The 21,129-nt window shown below is 41.5% G+C and overlaps 1 protein-coding gene across 1 annotated transcript in view; it reads left to right on the top strand.

The window, feature by feature from the left end:
- Positions 1-21,129, top strand: part of TACR1 (tachykinin receptor 1) — a 675,223-nt gene that overhangs the window by 357,172 nt on the left and 296,922 nt on the right. The window lies entirely within an intron of this gene.

Raw genomic sequence — 21,129 nt, 5'->3', positions numbered from 1 at the left:
CCAAACCTAAGGGCGGAACCAAAGAACGTTGAGTCAACCACGCATCGTGGGGACCTCATGTGTGTCATAATAACATTGTGTTCCACTGGGTTTTTCATGGCTGGTTTCATTAAAATAGATCACCAGGCCTCTGGATGTACATCTGAGAGGACTCAAACTTTCAGTCATTCAGTTAGCAGCTAAGTCCAATTGCCCTATGCATCACCCAGGACTTCTAACCAAACCCTCTAAAACCCTCGAAAAGCCAGTTCCTGTCTCCCTGCCTTTCCTTCTACTATTAACTGAAAAACAAAACAAGTCCAATTGCAAAATCTATTCCCTGGGCAATGAATGTTAATCACAAATCTGTGGTTGGAGTTTATACCCCAAACAGGTTCAGTGCCCCGTCCTCCCAATTGTCTTGGAAAGCTATGGTGCGCTAAAGACAAAGCCAGTGGAAGGAAGTTGAGATTCTCTGTAGTTGTCCTAATGGGGAGTCACTTTGCAGTCCATCTCCGCAGCCTGTAGCTCCTGATTCAATGGCAGTGCCTCCCCCGCTCCCACGTGGGTTAAGGATGAGACTGTAAGCCAAAATGTTGATGTCTCAAACTCACCTAGAGCCTCTGTGAATGGCACAGACCTGGCAATTCACCCTTGTCAACATTAAAGCCCAAGAACCACTCTGGGCACTTCTGCTATATCCTATAGGACTGCTGCGTCAGGGAGATGTCGGACAGGGCAAGATATGACAAAATGATAATTTATAAATTATCAAGGGCTCACGAGGGAGGAGGGAGCGGGGAGGGAGGGGGAAAAAAAGAGGACCTGATGCCAAGGGCTTAAGTGGAGAGCAAATGCTTTGAAAATGATGAGGGCAACGAATGTATAGATGTGCTTTACACAATTGATGTATGTGTGGATTATGATAAGAGTTGTATGAGCCCCTAATAAAATGATTTTTAAAAAGTAAAAAGAATGAATCCAGAGCACACAACGTCACCCTTGACTTATACTGCCACGTGACACAGTTGATCATGCCCTTCTCCTTGACATCTTTTCTTTAGTTGAATGCCAGGACATCATCTTCAGCGTGGTGGCCTCCTATACCACGACTGCTCCTCTAGAGCTTGTTAAAGCTGGTGCCTTTCTCTCTCTCTTAATACTGGGGAGCCCCAGAGCTCAGGTTCAGCTGTGGTATATGTATATTGACTTCTTGGTGATCTCAAGTTCATGATATTGGAATATTATTTAGTCTTTGATACTGGCCTAAGGCTTTACTCCTCATATAGAATCAAGTTTCCAGATGGCTACTAAACATCCAGTTAGGTATCTAGGAGAAACCTCAAACTGGATTGTCTAGAACAAAACTGCTCTTTCTCTGCAACCGTGTTCCCCTATAGCAGCGGTTCTCAACCTGTGGGTCTTGAACCCTTTGGGCATCGTAGGACCCTTTCACAGAGGTCGCCCAATTCATAACAGTAGCAAAATTGCAGTGATGAAGTCGCAATGAAAATAATTTTCTGGTGGGGGGGGTCACCGCCACATGAGGACTGTATTACAGGGTCAAGGCATCCGGAAGGTGGAGAAGCACTGCCCAGAGGCTTCCTCATCTCAATGGTTATGGCCCTAAATCCCTCTGAGAGGAGAAACATCAAAACTTAGTGTGAAAATATTTGTTGTGAGTAGATACTCTATGAATTGGGCAGCATCACCCAAACTTGTCTGGAAGACACTCCGAAGAGGGGACAGTGAGCCAGGGCAGGTCCTTCTTATGTTAATTTCTCAGAAGAGAACATCAGCGTGTGTGGTAGGCTAGTGAGCAGTCCTCCAGACTGTTCTGTCATACATCCCCAGCCACTAGAGAGACCCTGGCATTCCTGCCTCTCACAATTGGCACTACTTTGCAAGGAATTTAATGTCTCAGGCCAGCTACCTCCTCTAAGCTTCTCTCATGAAGCTATTGCTCAGCATGAAAGCTTATTCTAAGGGACCAGTTTTATCAAGATTCAAAAGCACACTTAAGGGAAGATGGCTTTGTGAGTTACCCAACGACATCAACCCAGAAATCTGGCTTCCAGTAGAATCAAAACACCGTTGTACAATTGGATGGCTCTTTCTTCCTTTCATCTGTGCATAATGCCGCTGCTCGCTCTTCTCTAACAGCCACCATGTGACCTTCTCATTTTCACTGTGATTTTCCTAGACCAAGTCTCTTCCCCTCTCACCTAGATGATTGCTGTAGTCTCCCACCCATTTGCCTTGATTGCCCCTTTCTTTCCTACAGTGAATCTTCGACCCAACAACAAAGGGATGTATTTAGAATACAAGTCAGGTGATAGCACTACTTGGTCCAAATCCCCATGTCACTCAGAGTAAATGTTAAAGGCCGCACCGGGACCACGAAGGCCTTGCATGAGCTCACGTCCTCCGTGGCCTTATTTCATACCGTGCTTCCATTTGCACACCCTACTGTTCTCCTGTAACCATGCTTGCGTCCCCAGGGTGCCTCAGACCCGACTGGCCCCTCTCACCCAAGGACCTTGACCCCGCTGTCTTTACCCTTAGGATAGTCACAGCGCTCTCTGTCATCTCCTCAAACTTTTACTCAAAGGTCGTCTTCCTCTGGAGACTGCCATCACCGCCCTCCTCAAAGCTGCAGGCTTGCACCGCAGCCGTCTCCGTGCTCCTTACCTTGCGTGCGTGCTTCTTCCTCCAGCACTGATCTCCTACCGTCAACTCGCCCGGCAGAGGCGTCCGCTCCCCGAGGGAAAGGTTCCACTTCGCGTGTGTGGTTAGCGGCCGTCTTCCCGGCCTCTAGAACCATGCCTGTCTGGCGGAAACACGACAGCTGCATCTGCTGAATGAAAGTTGTAGCCCTAGGGAGGGACGCCTGAGCTTCGGTGGAAATGGCTTATTTCATGGAGAATGTGAACCTTGTTAAGTGATTATATTTTCTTCTTCATTTTGCCACTGTGCCGCCCCTCCCCCGCACTGCTAGAACTTGCAACAAATTCATAAACTTCGTGTAAAGCCTCGTGCACATGTTTACGGATGATAATGAAGACCCTAGCTCCGGTCCTCGCAGGCCGGCATGCGAATGGCTGTCTCCCCGCTTGGAGTGCTTTGTTGCCCTCTTACATTAATACCAGCCAGTCACCTCGCAGAGGTACCGTGCGGGTAAACGTGCTCACAACATGGCTCTGAAGATGGAAAGATCGGCCAAGGCAGCTTTCACAGGGGTCGCCTGATTCATAACTGTAGCAAAATTACAGATGAAGTAGCAATGAAAATAATTTTACGGTTCGGGGTCACCACAACATGAGACACTGTAATTAAAGGGTTGCGGCTTTAGGAAGGTTGAGAACCACCCCTTAGTAGATATTACGTATTCTACTACTAAGTAGATACTTAGTAGTAACTAAGGGTTCCCTGGTATTATTGAGGAGACCAACCATTTCGGTTTGCCTGGGCCTGAATGTTTCCCTCCACACAGGGATGGCAGTGGTACAACGAAGTGCACCATGGGAATTGCGTGCCTTGGTCTTTCGCTTTATTTTTTGTTCTTTGTTATTTTCATTTATTTTATTTTGTGTATATTTTTTGAGAGGCACCTTATGTGTTCCTTTGGAACAGAGTGTAGTATGAATAACTCATGCATGCCACTATGCCCTTAATAAATATGAATGTGCTTTCTAAAGAAAAATGAGTTACTGGATAAAGGTGTAGTCATCTCCCCTCTAACCCAGTTTAAAACCACCTTTGTCAACATTATATATAAAGCAGAGTCACGTGGCAGGCATGACAAAGCATGGACAACGTTTCTCTCAGGAGCGACTCCACTAGCTGCAGCAGCCATAGGATGTTGTAAATGAAAAGACTAATATTGTTAAGTACCACGCAGATGTTGGCTGTCATTTTAATAATCTGGTCTTATGATAGCCAGAGACTGCCTGAATAACATAGCAGTGCTAATGAAATGAGGCACGCACATTTTAGAAAAACAATATAGAGTTTGTGTTGCAATCCTCCACCAATTCCCCATGCAATTTAGCTTTTCCTAGACAGCTGTTGTTGACATTTTTTCCCTCTTTCCCATAACCTTTGTGAAGAGCTAATATGTGAAGCAAGCAATCATGAACTTCTATAAGAAATTGCAATTGGGACTTCCAGTGGTGCTATGCAAATTCCTGCATACCTTCTTATCAATGAAGCAAGCATAACTGCCCACAACAATAGTGAAATATAAAAGCTTTATAAATTGCCCTTGGACACATAGCCAGTAAAGAAACAATTATTCAAGAGTATCTATAAAATTTTGGTAAGAATGATGAGAATATTGACATTTCAACCCAAACCCATTGTGTTAGTCTGGGGAGACTAGAGAAACAAATCCATGGACACATATATGTGTATAAGAAAGAGATTTATATACAAGAGCAATTGAACATTGAGAAAACATCCCAGCGCAGTCCAGATCAAGTCCATAAGTTCGATATTAGCCCATATGCCCGATACCAATCTATAAAGTCCTCTTCAGACTCACAAAACACATGCAATGACACCGAATGTAGAAGACCCCGGGTCAGTGGGTAGAAAGTCTTTGGATCCCGTGGCATCAGAAACATCTCAGCACTGACAGGGTCTCTGCATGGCTTCTTCAGCACCCAGGGCTGCATCAGGGTGGGTCCATGTGTCTTGTCAGCTGCTATGTCTCCCAGGGTGTGAGAGGAGAGTCTCCCACCTCCAAGGAGGAAGTACTGGAATTCCCAGAATCCTTAGGGGAAAACTATGCTCACACAGAAGCCTCATTTGCTATGACCTGATTGACAGGCTAGACTCCACCTCTACATGCTTAATCCTTAAATCGACAATTATATAACTTCCACACCCACTTCCTTCCCCCTATTAGTGTGATGGAAGCATTATTAGAGATAATTTCAGCCAAAAATCAAGGCTGAATCCAGACCTTTATCTAGGTCCATTGTGTTACCCTTGCTAGTCTTCCTCTTTGTTTATCAGCTCTGTATTGTAGAAGTTTAACTCCAGGGAAGACTTGCTGAGCAGTCTAGAATGCCCACCCCCAATCATTCAGTCCCCACTCAATCCCAGGCTCAGTTGGCCTAGAATGGTAGCCCCCCAAATTCCTGTTATCCTAGTTCATTCATGGAACTAGGTTTCCCACTTTACTCAGTATGAAGTTTCATACTTTACAGCAGTCTCTGCTCCCACTCAGCACCTACTCATACAGTAGGAGCCTCATTCCAAGAGGCAGGTGACTCTCCCAACTCCTAACTCTTAACTGCCGAAGTTTTCACCCAAAAGAAAAATTCTGAAAGAAGAGGGAGCTTCAGAATTTCCTGCAATGGAGTTAAATTTATTTGGCGCTGTCAATAATAGTTGCAATTTTCTGTGGAGCAAGTAGTTTGTGGATAGTAGCTTCATTGGATTAAAAGTAAAAAAGCTAGATTGTAGACCAACGAGAAATTTAACAGAGACCCAGAGAAAGATATACTTAAGAAAAGTGTTTTTGGCATCAAAACAAAGCTCAAAGGTTAGCTTCAAAGAGTGAACCTGCAAAAACCCACACTATCAAACACACTGCCAATGAGTCAATTCCCTCACATAGCAGTGCTGCAGGACAGAGTAAAAGTGCCCTTGGGCATTTCCAATGCCATATATCTTTATGGAGCAGAAAGCCTCATCCATCTCTTAAGGAGCTGCTGGTGGTTTTGAATTGCTCACCTTTGTGGTTAGCAACGCAGGAGGCCTCCAGAACGCCTTCAGTGCTGCAAAGGGCTCAAATGAAAAGGGTGCAGCCTGTAAAGATTCTACGTCTACCTAATTGCGGAGACAATAGTGCTGAAGTGTGGGAACACCGGGTGTGACACCACCCACAGGACCACACATCATCTAACAGAGAGGTCATGGAGAGACAAAAATCAGCACACCTGAAAAAATCCTTTGTCATGCACGGTGACTGTGTGCATGTTCAAGACCGTTCTGCTGAGGAGCACAGCCAGAGGGTGCACCCAGCAGGAGAGTACACCGACATCATCAGAGTTTGGCCCACACACAAGTACATAAGGAGCAAAAAGCCAGTCCCGGTGGTGGGCCTGGTGGTACAGCAGTCCTCAGAGTGTCTGCACGACGTTCAGTAAAACGTCCAGTTTGCACGAACAAAAGAATGTGAAACAAACAGAAACAGGGAGTGTGACCCTGATATAGGGACAAAAATAATAAATTAGCTGACGCTGTCTTTGAGAGGCACAGATGTGGGACTGACCAGGAAAAGGCTTCAAGGCAGTATAACAAACGATCCCGGAACTAAAGTAAATGAAGGTAGGATTATAGAACCAGGGTGCACATGCGTGTGTGTGTGCGCACACACACACACGCACACATATAAATTAAAAATCCACTAAAGAGGTTCAGCAGTTGATCTGAACAGGCAGAGAAAATCCGGGGTGACATGTACCACATAAACAGAGGCGCAATGAGAATGCCAGAAAAAAAAGAAGCAAAAGGAAGGAGTAGAAAAATATTTGAAGAAATAATGGTTGAAATCCTCCCCAATTTAATTAAGAACATTAATCTACACAGCCAAGAATATCAACAACGTCTAAGTAGGGCAAAGGGAAAGAGATACACACAGGGACAAAGATGAAGAGACATTCCTGAAAGTAGAGGAAAACAACTCATTCTATATATGCAAGGGAAAACCAGTAACATAATAGCTAGCTCCTCGTCGGAAAACATGCTTTCAGTACTGAGAGAAGAAATCCATGTCATCAAAGAATGTTGTATCTAGCAAAACCTTCTCAGTTATCTATGGCCGCTGTGACAGAAATATCCCAAGTGGGTGGCTCTAACAGAAACGTATCCTCTCACAGTTTAGGAGTCTAAAAATCTGAATCCAGAGTGAAGGCATTAGGGCAACATTTTCTTTTTCTGTTTCTCTCGGTTATGGAAGGTTCCCAGGGAAGTCCAAAGGATAGCCCCAATCCCCAGTTCTTCTTGCTCGGTGGTAGCAGGTTTATTCCTCTCTGATTCCGTCTCTTTTTCAATCCTCATAAGATAACAGATGGAACAAGCCACACCCCAGGAAAACTCCCCTTACATCAGATTGAGGTTGTGGCGTGATTAAGGATGTTGCACCCCACCTAAATCACCTTACAGTGGGTTGGCTTATAACATTAGATCACATCATAGGAATCGTGACATAACTACCAAATCAAATCATTACTTAATTGCCAATGCACAGAGAATTACAGTACAGACAAGAGGGTACATATTTTGTGGGGACAAAATTAAACCCATGGCAATATCTTTTTTAAATGAAGGTAAAATAAAGAGCATTCTCAGGTAAATATGTAAAGCAATAGTTGCTAGCAGATTCACTTGATCAGAAATGCTACAGGCAGTTCTTTGGGCTGGAATCGAGTGACCTCAAACATTAATGCTAATCCATAAGCAAAAAAAGAATGGGTGCTAGTCAAGGAAATTTTTGTGGTAACTACACAAGAATTTAACATCAGGAAAGGTGTGTGTCAGGGTTGTATCCTCTCTCCGTACTTATTCAATCTGTATGCTGAGCAAATCAACAGAGAAACCAGATTAGAGGAAGGGTGATACAATTTTTGTTTGCTGAAATAGAGGAGGTATTGAAATACTTGCTGATTAAGTCCAAGAATTGCAGCCTTCAGTTTGGATTAAGACCTAATGCAATGAAGACCAAAATCCTCACAATGGGGCCAATAAGTAACAGGATAAATGGAGAAAAGATTGAAGTTGTCAAGGATTTTGATTGCTTGGGTTCACAATCAATGCTCATGGAAGCAGCCATGAAGAGAGCAAACGACACATTGCATTGGGTAAATCTGCTGCACAAGACCTCTTTAGAGTATTGGAAAGCAGGACTGTGACTCTGAGGACTAAGGTGAAGCTGACCCAAGCCATGATATTTTAACTGCCTCACATGCATGTGAAGGTTGGACACTAAATAAGGAAGACCAAAGAAGAATTGATGCATCTGAACTTGAGTGCTGCAGAAGAATGTTGAAAGTACCCTGCATTGTCAAAAGGACCAACACATCTATCTTGGAAAAAGTATTGCCAGAGCACCTCTTAGAGACAAGGATGGCAAGACTTAGTCTTACATCCTTCAGATAGGTTGCCAGGAGAGACTGGTCTCTGGAGAAGGACATCCTGCCTGTTAAAGAGAAGGGCAGTGAAAAAGGAAGGCCCTCAATGAGATGGGTGGACAAAGTGGCGATAACAAGGGGCTCAGGCATAGGAACAATTGTGAGGATGGTGCAGGGCCGGCAGTGCTTCCTTCTGATGGACAGATGGCTGCTACAGAGCAGAGCTGATTCAATGGCACCGAACAAAATAGCAACAACAGAAAACACTCTAGAGTATTTTCAATATTCTTTTCTCTCTCTCTCTCTTTTTTTCAAAAATCATTTTATCTGGGGCTCATACAATTCTTATCACAATACATACATAATCCATTGTGTCAAGCACATTTGTCCATTTGTTGTCATCATCATTCTCAAAACATTTTCTTTCTACTTGAACCCTTGGTATCACCTCCTCATCTTCCCCTCCCTCCCTCTCTCACAAACCCTTCATAATTTATAAGTTGTTATTATTTTTTCATGTCTTACACTGTCCGATGTCTCCCTCCCATGTTTCTGTTGTCCAACCCCCAGAGAGGGGGTTATATGTAGATCATTCTGATTGGTTCCCCTTTTCTACCTCCTCCTTCCCCTTCTGGTATTGCTATTCTCATTGTTGGTCCTAAGGGGTTTATCTGTTCTGGATGCCCCGTGTTTCCAGTTCTTATCTGTACCCATGTACATGCTCTGGTCTAGCCAGATTTGTAAGGTAGAATTGGGATCATGATAGTGGGGGAGAGGAAACATTAAAAACTAGAAGAATGTGTATATTTCATTGGTGCTATGCTACACCCTGACTGACTCATCTCATCCTTGTAACCCTTCTTTAAGGGGCTGTCCAATTGTCTACAGATGGGGTTTGGGTCTCTGCTCTGCACTTCTCCTCATTTACATTGATAGGATTTTTTGTTCTGAGCCTTTGATGCCTGATACCTGATCCCATCGACACCTCATAATCACACAAGCTGATGTGCTTCTAACATGTGGACTTTGTTGCTTCTCAGCTAGATAGCCACCTGTATGTCTTCAAACTTTTAAGACTCCAAATGGTATATCTTGATAACTGGGTACCATCAGCTTTCTTCACTACTGTGGTAGTCTGGGTACATTAGAGAAACAAATCCAGAGAGACTCATATGTATAAGTGAGAGTTTTATATAAAGGTTAAGTGCACATTAAGAAAACATCCCAACCCAGTGCTGCCCAAGCCCACAAATCCAACATTAGCCCATTTGTCTGACACCAATCCACAAAGTCCTCCTCCATCTCACAAAGCACACATGGTGGTGCCGACTGCAGGAGGAAAGCTGACTCAGTGAATGTGTAAGCATCTCAGTGCTGGTAGGGGTCTCCATAGGGCTGCTCCAGCACCCAGGACTGCATCTGGGTAAGTCCATATGGCTTCTCCTCAGGGATGTCTTGCAGGAAGTGAGCCTTGCCAGCTGAAGCATGGAACTAGCTAATACAGCTGCACCCTGGTCCAACCATCCCAAAGCAAGAGACTCGAGAAGTAGAAAGGCAAAGATCACTGAGCCATTTATCTCCCCACCCTTCAATTAACCCCACATGTGCTTATCGGCCAGATTGGCACAATAAATTTTAAGTAACTCAACCACATTTGCTATGCACCCATTTTGTCTTCAGCGATCCTGTCAGGAAGGTGAGCATCACGGAATGCCAGGTTATTAGAACAAAGTATTCTTGTGTTGAGGGAGTACTTGATTAGAGACCCAATGTCCATCTGCTACCTTGATACTTAACATATAAATATATATATATATACATACATAGATCTATTTCCCTATCATTATATATAAATATATTTACATATGTACATGCCTGTATTTAGACCTCTATAAATGTCCTTTGCCTCCTAGTTTTTTCCTTTATTTCCTTTTACTTTCCTCTTGTCCCACTATCATGCTCAGCCTACATTCAGGATGCAGTAATTCCTCTCTGTTACATTGCCCTACCTGGCATCCAATTCCCTCCTTGCCATAGATTTTCTATCACTCGTTGCCTTGTCCCTGGGGTTATTAACACCCACTTCCTTTCCCCCACACCCTTCTCCTCCCATGTCCCCCTGGAACCATTGGTCCCATTGTTTTCTCCTCCAGATTGTTTATGCCACCTGTCTTATCTAGATAGACAAGTAGAGATTGTAATAAGCGCAAAAACAAGACAGAGCAAAACAAAACACCAATCATAGACCAACAACAAAAAGAAAAGCCTACACAGAGTTCCAGGTCTGTTTGTTGACCTTTAGGCATATTCTCTAGTTGAGTCTGATGGGGTGCCATACTCTTGCCCCAAAATCTGTTTTTGGGATTCCCCAGGGACTGCATTGCTTTGCTTGACTTGCTGCTGTGTTGAACGCCCTTAGCGTTTCGCCCCACTGTGGTGGGTTAAGATTAATCACAATTCTCGCACTGTGCCTCCCATGTTGGCCCTCGTAGTGCTATGGGTCAGTGAGAGATGTCGTGTCTGGTGGTGGGGCTGGCCATATGGTCTTCTCTGTGCATTGGCTGCTCTGAGCAGGAATATCACCCTTGGAGCTGGATGGGCCAGGATGTGTTCCACTCTCCTTCCTCCTTCGTTTGCTCCTCTGTGCTCTGATGAGAGGACGAGACGTGCCTCTCCCTGAGCTGTAGCTTCAGTGCTGTCCTCTGTACTGCATTCTTCTGGGAGGGGAAGGGGCTGTCCACATCGTTGGGATTGGGGCTGGCCCCGCAGACCTCTCTGTTGGTTCCCTCCTTCATGCTGGTATGTTGCATTCTTAGTATCAGTATTCTTCTCTTAAGTGATTAAAAAAGCATGGTATTAAATAATATGTATAGAATGATATTTTTGGGGATCCTTAACATATAGAAATGATGTATATTTGTCAACAATAGCACAAAGGAGGTGAATCGGAGCAAACGTGTATTGAAGTGAGGAAATGACCCCAGATAGTAATTTGATAACCAGGAACAAATAATGACAACCAGAAATGTGAAATAAGAAGGTTAAGATGACATATTGTAATCCAGGTGATTTTTTATCTCTCAGTTTCTATAATGGATAAAATTATACGAAGTAATAATGACAGGAGTGCCTTTCTGGGTTTCTAGCATGAACAGATACCGTGCAGGACAATGTGGCTGCTATTCGATGCCATCCTCAAGTTGGTTTGGGCTCATCTCCACCCCCCTGAGACTGAGCAGAACTGCCCCCCACAGTTTTCTCAGCTGGAATCTTTATGGATATAGATTGCCAATCTTTCTCCCATGGAGCTGCTGGGAGAAAATAGAAGATGACCTTTTAGTTAGCAGCTAAATGCTCAATCGTTACTTCACTAAGGTGCCGCTATATAACTAGCATAAAAAAAAGAAAGGGATGAAATATATAAAGGAATATTTTCTATATCTCACTCATATTAAGTCAGCATAAATTGAAAGTAGATTTTGATCAATGAGTTTTTATATTAAGTATTAGAGCTGTTTTTATCAACCTTCCTAGTGCCGTGGCCCTTTAATGCAGCTCCTCATGTTGTGATGAATCACCAACCATAACATTGTTTTTGTTGCTACTTCATCACTATAGTTTTGCTACTGTTATGGATTGGGAGACCTCTGTGAAAGGGTCATTCAACCCCCAGGTTGTGAAACATTGCCTTAAAGGATCTACTAAGAAAAAAATTAAATGGTTAAAAATAGAGGAATTACAATGCTGTACTAGAAAATATTGACTTCATGCAAAAGAAATAATTGAAGGAGAAACAAAAGATGGAACAAAAGATGACATTAGACATATAGAAGGCAACACATAAAAATAGCAGGCATATATCTTCATATACTACGATTAATGTTAAGGCTTTTGTCATGAAAGAAAATGAAATTAGTATACCAAAACTTATGAGATGCAGACTAACTTATGTGTTAGTCTGGGTAGACTAGAGAAACAAATTTATAGATACTCGTATGTGAAGTGGAAAGAGCTTTATATAAAGAGTAACTGTACATTATGAAAACATCCCAGCCCAGTCCGGATCAAGTCCATAAATCTGATATTAGCCAATATGTCCATTACCAGTCTGTAAATTCCTCTTCAGACTCACAAAACACATGCAATGATGCTGAATGCAGGAAGATCACAGGCCAATGAGTGGGAAGTCTTGTGGATACAGTGGCATTGCAAGAATCTTGTTCTGGCAGGGTCTCCACGTGGCACCTCCAGCTCAGGACACTAGTGTAGCTCCATGTGTCTTGTCAGCTGCAATGTCTCTCATGTGTCCCACCTCCAACAAGCTATTTATCTCCTTAGCACTTCCAAATGAGGTCATCAAGCAGTGACCTGATTGACAAGCTAGACTCCACCCCTTCACTGGTAAGTCTTAAATTGATAACAGATTATGTAACTACCACACAGCTATAAGCAGAGCCTACAGAAATATAATGCTGCAGATATCCGTGTCAAAGTATGCCCTGAAATCCATAGGATACTACGCTATGCTAAGACAATGAAAAAAGAAGAGCACACTGAACCCCAGGCAAGCAGATAGAAGGCATTAATACAAGTAGATAGGACATTAATAAAATAGAGAATAGAAAATAATGTTTAAAAAAATCAACCGAGCTAAAAGTTGGTTCTTTGTAAATATAGCAAAATAAGAAAACTAGCTAAATTGATTTTAAAAAAAAAGAAAACTCAAATTACTAAACTCTGGATTAAAATAGAGGGCACCACTACAAATCTTTCTGAAAGAAATCAAAAAGGATCATAAAAGTATATTACAAACAATTGCATGACAATCCACTATTTAACTTATTTGAAATGGATGAATTCCTAGGAAGACACAGACGGCAAAGGTTGACATACAAGGAAGCAGAAAATCTAAACGTGCCTATAACAAGTAGAAAGATTTGAGTAATTTAAAACATATGAGCAATAAAACCCATAATGAAAAAGTCCAGATGGCTCACAGATGAATTCTATCAAATATTTAAAAAAGAATTAATATCAATTCTTCATAAATCTCTTCCTCAAAATAGAAAAACATTTTCAAACATTGTCATCAAACCTAGACAAAGATACCATACCAAAACATATCTCCTCTCTGTCTCTTATGAATATAGTTGCAAACATCCTTAACAAATAATAGCAAATCAAATTCAGCCACAAAAAGAAAGAACCTCACACCACCATCTCAGGAATGCAAGGTTTAACATCACGGAATCAAAGACTACAGTGCACCAAAACACTAGAATAAAGGGGAAAAGCCACCTTAATAGGCTCCAAAAAGGTATTTGACAAACTACCACTCCCTTTCATGATAAAACCATTAAAACCATTTGACACTAGGAATAATGGGATGCCCTCAACCCATTCACTGGCATGTTGAAAGAAACGCAGTTGACATCATACTATATGGCAAAACAGGAATCATTTTGTCCTAGAAATCAAGCAAAAGACAAAGAAGTTGCTTCGCCAGCTGTACTCAGCAGTCTAGGCTTTAACCAGGACAATAAGGCAGGATAATGAAGTAAACTTCATCCAGGTTGGAAAGGAAAGGGTTAAGTCTGTTTCTGTTTGCAGATGATATTATCTCATGTATGGAAAATCCTGAGAAATAAAAAACACACAAAACATTAGAAGAAATAAAAGAGTTCAACAAAGTTGCAGTACATTGCTAAGTGTACAAATAATTGCATACGTTAACAATGAACGTTTAAAAATAAGAAAGCAATTCCAGTCATGATTATGTCAAAAAGAATAAAATACATAAAAATAAACTATAACTTATAGTAAAAAACACACATAATTTTAAATACATTAAAAATATACTAAGTAAATCAAATAAATTCTGAACTTAACTATCAGCACACTTAAGATTGTTAATATAACAATTAAAAAAATAAAACTCATCACCATCAAGTCGATTCCAACTCATAGCAACCCTATAGGATAGAACTGCCCCAGTGGGTTTCCTGAGAACGCAATTCTTTATAGGAGTAGAAGCGTCAGTTTTTCCTTTAGAGTAGCCAGTGGTTTCAAACTGCTGACCTTGTAGTTTGTAATCCAGAGCATAACCTCCATACCACCAGGATTTCCTCCTCCCAAAGTGAATTGTAGATTCCAAGCAAATCTCAATGAAATCCCACTACTGCTATTTTTTTTAATGACAATTGAGAAGCTGATTCTAAAATTTATATAAAAATCCAAGGGACCTACAATAACCAAAACAATACTGAAAAAAATTACAAACTTGGAAGACTTATTCTTCCTAATTTCAAAACAAAATATAAAGCAACCATCATCATGACTGTGTGTTCCTGGAATAAAGGAGGCTATATCAACCTATGAAAGTAGAATTCAGAGTTCAGAAATAAAATTCTTATTATTTATTAGTAATTGAATTTTGACAAGGTTGTTAGGAGTTTCAGTGGGAAAATTATAGTCTTTTCAAAATATATTAATGATACATTTGTAGATATACATATAAAATAAATAAGCTGAATTTCTACCTCTCAGTATGTATAAAATTTAACATAAATGGGTCAAAGGCCTAAATATTAAAGATACAATTCTAAGAAGTAAATTCTAAGGTGTAAATGTTTGTGAGCTTAGTCAAGGGTTTCTTGTATATGATATCAACCAAAGTGAGAGGAAAATAGAGTTCATTGAAACTTAAATTTTTTTGTGAGTACAAGAACACTATCAAGAAAGTGGAATGACAATTCATAGAATGGGATAAAATATTATATCTGGTAAGTGTTTAGAAGATATAAACCCATTGACATTAACTTGTAGTGGCCCTATACAGGATTTTCATGACTTTACATCTTTATAGGAGCTGACAGCCTCAACTCTTTCCCAGAGACTGACCAGTGTCTTTGAAGTGCCAATCTTGAGCAGTCCAATAGTTAACCCACAGCACCAGAGCTCCTTAGGATATATGAGGGCTTCTTAAAGCCTACCATGGTTTCCCAGTGCTGCTGTAACAAAGTACAGCAAAGGGAATGAATTGAAAGAGTATAAATTTATTGTCCCACAATTTTAGAATTCCAAATTGATATCGATCTATTTTCTGGCAGGGTCTTCCTTGTTGGTAGCCCTAGCATTCCTTGATCTATAGCTTACTCCTCCCAGGATCTGTTCATCCTGCATGTCTACCTCTTCTTGTCTGTAATCCCTTTCATAAGAAGAGATTAGGTTTAGAGCCCACTCTTATCCGGCATGTTCTCATTAGCATAACCCAATAAAATCCTGTATCCAAAGAAGATCACATTCCTAGGTACATGGGACAGCAATTCAACACATATCTCAGGGAAGGGAGGCCCATAATTCAATTCACAACAAAACCCAACAACCAGAAGATAGACTACTTAAAATAGGTAAAGGGTTTAAATAAATATTTCCCCAAAGATATTAAAATGGCCAATATGTTCAAGGAGTGGTTATTCTCCATACACTAATTGCTAATGGTAAGGCCAACAGTTAGAAGCCACCAGGCACTCAGTGGAGCTTCCTCCTCCTGTAATCATCATACTATCAGGACTCGCTGGGGCAGCTCTGTCCTTTGGGGTTGCTATGGTGCAGCATTGACTTAATGGCAGTGAGTGTGTGTATTTTGTTTTGTTTTAAAAAATGGAAAATTGTAAATTTTCACAACAAAACAAAAGTTGATGTCAAAATGTGCTTTATACAATTGATGAGTTGTATGAACCCCCAATAAAATAAATTTTTTAAAAATAGGACCCAAATATATATATTTTAATTATGTAAAAAATAAAGAACTCAAGAAATTATTTTAAAATGGAAAATAATGTATTGATGAGGATGTAGAGAATTGGAACCTTCATATTTTACTGATGGGAATATAAAATGGTAACCACTTTGGAAACCCCTTTGTCAGTTCTATAGGAAGTTAAATATATATTGCCATAAATCAAAACCAAACTGACTGCAATCAAGTTGATTCTGATGCATGGAACCCCTTTGGAACACAGTCCCTGTGGATTTCCAAGTTTGTAACTCTTTCAGGGGGTGGAAAGCCTCATCTTCCTTACTTGGAGAGGCTCATTGATTTGAATCGCTGACTTTGCAGTTAGGAACCCAATGAGTACTTTCTGCTCCCGATGGTCCAATCATTCCAATCTTAGGTTTGCACCCAAGAGAAATAAGAACATGTGTCCAATCAAAGATTTATGCTGGAATGTTCACAGCAGCATTATTCTTAATGGCCCCAAAGTGGACACACGCTAAAGAAGGAAGAACATATTGATTCATGCTAACATGTGTGAAGCTTAAAAGCATTATTGTAAATAAAAATCGCCAAAGGTCACATAATGTATGATCCCATTTATATGAAATAGCCAGAACAGACAAAGCCATACGACGTAAGTCGGCAATTGTCAGGAGCTAGAGGGAGGGGAAATGGGCCGTGACTGCTAGGAGGGACAGGGTTTCTTTGGATGGTGGTGAAAATGTTCTGAGCTTGTGATCACATGTGTAAATCTGTGAATTATTCTGAATATGAGTTATATGTCGATCAAGCTATTAAAAAGGCTACTTGGAAATTATTTTAGTTGGCTAAGACTGTATGCAAAGTGTCATTCATTCCATGACTGTTCATTATGCATATACTGTATGCTTGACATGGCTCCACGCACAAGTAACTTGATAGTAAATAAAATAGATAAAACTCTCTGCCCTCATGGAGCTGTCGGTCCAGTAAAGGAGCGAGACCCTGAACTAGAGGACGATGTATTTTTAAAATCTATTACAGAAGGGTTAGCCCCGAATAAGCACACTGCCTGCATGGAGCTTTGATGCCATGAGCTTTCATTCTTGTAGAGGTCCTTATTTCAATAGGTGACACTGATCCACACAAATTCCTGTTCTACTCAAGGGCCCCAACTTCGGAGGTCCTTACTCACCCCATGAGCACGGTGACACTGGAGATGTCCTGGTCCACCAGAGGCTTTCCTGTCTTCCACACAAGTCCTCGGAGCTCGGCAGGCATGTTGAACTCAGGGACATCCTTATACATGTGCTCAGTGCATTGGACTTCTTTGAAAGTTATTCCACATGCATCTCGGGGGGTGAAAGGGGAAACATGCAGGCCCTTCCCTTCTATATTGTTATCATTTATCGACTCTTCAACCTTGATCTAATTTTAGTACCACATAAATGGGTGCACCAAAACCAGTTCTCTACTGTGGAACACCGCCCTCCCCCAGCCAGGGTTTAGCCTATTTTAAATTATGTGAGGTTCTTCTTAGTACAAGGTCTTTGTAGACTGCTATGTAGCACAGTGCACCTTTGGGGGTGGGGATGGGGGGCAGGTTCCAAGAACTAAAGAATGACTTGCCCCCAAATCAGGCTTCTTTTGCAAGCCTATAAATCAGAATTGCTGAACACGCTATGTTTCATTTTTTCTTTTGAACCAGCCTCCCGGTGTCAAACTGGGGTTTGACAAGAAGCAGCGAACAGGCTCTAACTGCGTAGATTAAGGCTCCTTACATAATAATTAAATATGGGTGAGCAGAATTTAAGGAAGCATGTCTAAACGATAGCATGGAAGCCTGTGAATAGTGACAGTCAGGAACTCTTATTAGCAGTTCAGCAAGCAGTTAAAATGCTCAGTGGTTAACTAAAGCTTGCAAATTTTAACCCACCCAGCGTTGCCTCAGTAGGCCTGGTAACCTACTTCTGAAAGATCGGTCTAGGAAACTCGATGAAGCGCAGTTGTCCTCTGATGCCTAGGCAGGGTGGGGGTTGATGGGCACTTGGTTGGATTTCCCTGCAGGGACAAAATGCTATGGTTGTTAGGTGCTGTGGAGTTGGTTCCGATTCATAATGGCACTTTGTCCAATGGGACACACCGCTGTGCAGTCCTGTCCCACCACTCCCACAACAGTGGCTGTGCTTGAGCCCATTGTTACATTCCGTCTACTTCATTGAGCGTTTTACTCTTTTTCACGACCCCTCTGTTTTCCGAAGCATGATGTCCTGCCACTGACAGGTCCAAAGTAGGTGAGGCTTTGTCTTACCCTCCTCGCTCCTAAGGTGAGGTCAGGCTGTGCTTCTTTACAGAGCGATTTGCTCACTTCTTAGCAGTCTACGGTGTATTCAATATTCTTTTCCAGCACCTTCATTTACATGCCCCAATTCTTCCTGGATCTTCCTTACTCGTGGTCCGGCACACGAGGAAAATGAAAATCCCGAGGCTGGGGTCACCTCAGTCTTTGAGGTGACATCTTTGCTTCTTATCAAGCTGATGAACACAGAAACTATTCTAGTTTATTCCTTCAGCAAATACTTAATGGACACCTGCTACTTGCTGTGTGGAGTGTCTGTACTAACTGTTTTGTGTTTAGGTGGGCACATTACTTTTGCCATCATGTATTAGTATTAGTCATGTGATCAGTGCCAAGGCCACAGATTCTATATACTTTGATCCTCCAAACCACCTACAAAGAAGATTTGCTATTATTGTTGCCATTTTATAGAGGAGAGAATTTTATCCCAGAGTGGTTAGGAAACTTACGTTAAGTTTATCAAACTTGCATTCAGCAGAACTAGAATATAAACCAGGCACACCTGGTACTGAAATCCATGCTTTTCTCCTCTGTGTGGATTTCCTCTTCCACGTGAGCCCCTGCTGAGCAAAGAGGAGTGTGGTGATTCCCTACCTTTGAGAAAGAGTAAGAGAAGGCCGGCTGAAATCTTTGTAGTGAAAGCAGATTAGTTGTGCCTTACTGATCAGGTGTGAAATTAGTTTTTAATCTTCTGCTTAGACACAGTCCTCATTGCCGTGGAACTTTCTCGAACTGCTCCACAGTGTATTTACTTAAAGACTATTGACCTAAGTCCATCTCTGGTAGCGTAGTGGTTGTGTTTTGAGCTACTCACCACAAAGTGGTTCTTGACTCGTCCCAATAAATCATTCTCCTTCTTCTCCTAAACATGCTCATCATTGCAGTTGAAATTTCTTTAACATCTCAACCATTCATTTGCTTCAAGAAGGCTGACCTTGACCTTGCACAAGAAAATGTATTCCTTCTCCTCCTCCTCCTTCAGTATTTTATTAGGATCGAGTTGGGTGAGAGCAGATAGAGCAAATCAGTTTTCTACTCAGGTCATACACATTTTGTTTCCTGTCAGTGATGGCAATCCTCGTGATCTACTACCACTTATCCCAATTCCTCCTTGGATCTCCTGTTCCCATTTTTCCTTCTTTCCTATTCCTTCTTGACTTCTGAACTTTGTCCTTCAGCACTGCTGTCTTATAAGATCAAAAGGTTGAGTTCTAAGGAGAGTGTGAACTAGTGCTGTTGTTCACCTTACTGGCCTCCGAATTGTTTTGCAACAAGTGAATGCACTGGGGTGAGTTCAGTTCTGAACCTGAAGAATCACTAAGAGCTGTTAGAGCTCTCTCCTGGGAGAAATACCTCAGACCTTGGTTTCGTGTTCATGATCCAAGTGAGTTTTATGAAAATAGAAGAAGTTTCAGGTTTACACAGGCTCCCTCAGGGCTCTTCATCCACGCACAGCCTGCGAGAAATAGTCATGTGGTGGCTCTGGATCCTGCCTTTCAGTTCCTCCATAGGAGGCATGGTTGATGATCCTTGTCCACCCCATTGGCTGAATTAAATTCACCTGGCCCAGATGAGCCAATCCAAGTGTAATGCCCACCTAGGTGTGCCATCCCTTCCTGGCCGGAAGCTTGAACCTCTGAGCATGTGCAATGGACTCTCCAGACCCTAGTCTAGCTGCCCAACAGAGCCATAGCCTCAGAAGTTCTGTTGGTCTTTATCAGATCAATAAATCTATCCTTTTAAAAAAATGATTTTGAGTTTTGTTCCACATTTTCCCCCATGCTAACCAGTAACTTCTAAGTAGATGCCTCTCAGAGAGGCCAGTAGTAGTCACTGGGCACCATCTCATTTTTCTTGTTTCAGAAACACGGAGGATGATATCCCTTTGGACGAATGGTCTTCATGAGTCTGCTTTTCATCACATTTCTTTTCTCGGGCAGGGAGAGACCAATGGCTGCAACTCAGAGGCAGCTCACAAACATATAAGATATGCATTGATACGCAGCAAAGTAGGATAGAGAACACTGTCTTGAGGGCTAGGTACTGCTCGTTGGTCTTAGTGTGACTGAAACTATGATCCTGAACCACTAGGCTCACCAACTGCTTCCCTCACACTATTTGGTTATGGATAATTTTCATAACATTGCCTCTTATATGCTCTTATACTCATGAAAATATTTTCAGTGTACATAATGCATATATAGAAATAATCTGTCAAATGTATCAGTATTAGTAGTTATAGTATCATTCTTCTACCATTCTCAGCCCCCTTCCTTGTTCAGCTTGTCTATCTATGCATTCACTCATAGAAGATTGTTATTACATATATAAGAGTGTTTACCTCTTTTGCCTTTAACTGTGTACTCCTCCTTTACATTCACCCTTTGGTTTATGATATGTCTCTTATTATATATTGTCTCCACCCAGGTTAGTATATCTCCACCCTCTAGTTAGGGATTCACCCTCTCTTTCCCTCCAACTAGCAAAGAATGTGAAATCCCTTTCTTACTGTTTTATAACAGTCGTTGCATAGAGATTTTTTAAATGCTTTTGTGATAGTCTTATTCACTCAGCATGATGTTCTTGTTTCATTCATGTTATAAAATGCTTTGCAGATTCACCTCTATTCTTTAAGGTTACTTATTCCATTGCATATATGCACCATAATTCACTTATTCATTCTTCCATTGATGGACATTTGGGCCATTTTGATCTGTTAATGGACTCTTTTTAATTTTCAGGTGTATCATTTTGATCTTTATTTAAAAAAATCATTTTATTAGGGGCACATACAATTCTTATCACAATCCATACAGACATCAATTGGGTAAAGCACGTTTGTGCATTCATGGCCCTCATCATTCTCAAAACATGTGATCTCCACCACTTAA

This window comes from Tenrec ecaudatus, chromosome 11 (assembly GCF_050624435.1).
Source record: "Tenrec ecaudatus isolate mTenEca1 chromosome 11, mTenEca1.hap1, whole genome shotgun sequence".
Classification (NCBI taxonomy): Eukaryota; Metazoa; Chordata; class Mammalia; order Afrosoricida; family Tenrecidae; genus Tenrec; species Tenrec ecaudatus.
Note: the sequence above shows the minus strand (reverse complement) of the source record. Positions and strands in the feature narration are given on the sequence as shown.